Consider the following 653-nt stretch of genomic DNA (forward strand, 5'->3'; position numbering starts at 1 on the left):
TATGTTTTGAATGTTCCTCTAAATGTATATTTTTGTTCTGCATCTGTCTGTATTGCTCTGAAGTACTACCTACAACTACTGGAGTAGAAACAGAAATTGTACTGTGGATGCACTTAGCCAAGCTTGGGGGCCTGGGATTAAAGGAACATGGCTGAGTGGCACTTTCTTACTCATTTCTGCACTTTAGTCAAGTTTCTCCTAAACAGCAGCTGCACAGGGAAAAGAATAGCAATTGGATTCAGTAGAGGGGGCAGGGGTCACAGATTGACATCACAGTGAATTCACCTTATCTTGGCCTTTAAATGGGAACTATTGCGAAAATGTAATAAAAGCTTCATCATACTGAAATAAGAAACTTTCTAAATACAATCAATTCAATATTCTGCATTGTTTCTGAAATAATCAAGTTTATGTTCACTATTCCTCTCTCAGCATCTGTTTCTCTTCATTCTCTCTTCATGCAGCAGTTGGGTGTCAGATATTCACTGACAGTTACATCCAATATATCTTATAGGGGGGCTCCTTTCCTAGCAGATGTATTAGAGCTCACTCAAATAACTGATTCCAGTACAAACAAAATGTAACAAAATAACTGCCTTTTGCACAAATCCTGCATGTAGAGAGACATGATGTCTGGTGAGTTTAATAGAGTG

The sequence above is a fragment of the Xenopus laevis genome, chromosome 4S, assembly GCF_017654675.1.
Source record: "Xenopus laevis strain J_2021 chromosome 4S, Xenopus_laevis_v10.1, whole genome shotgun sequence".
Lineage (NCBI taxonomy): Eukaryota > Metazoa > Chordata > Amphibia > Anura > Pipidae > Xenopus > Xenopus laevis.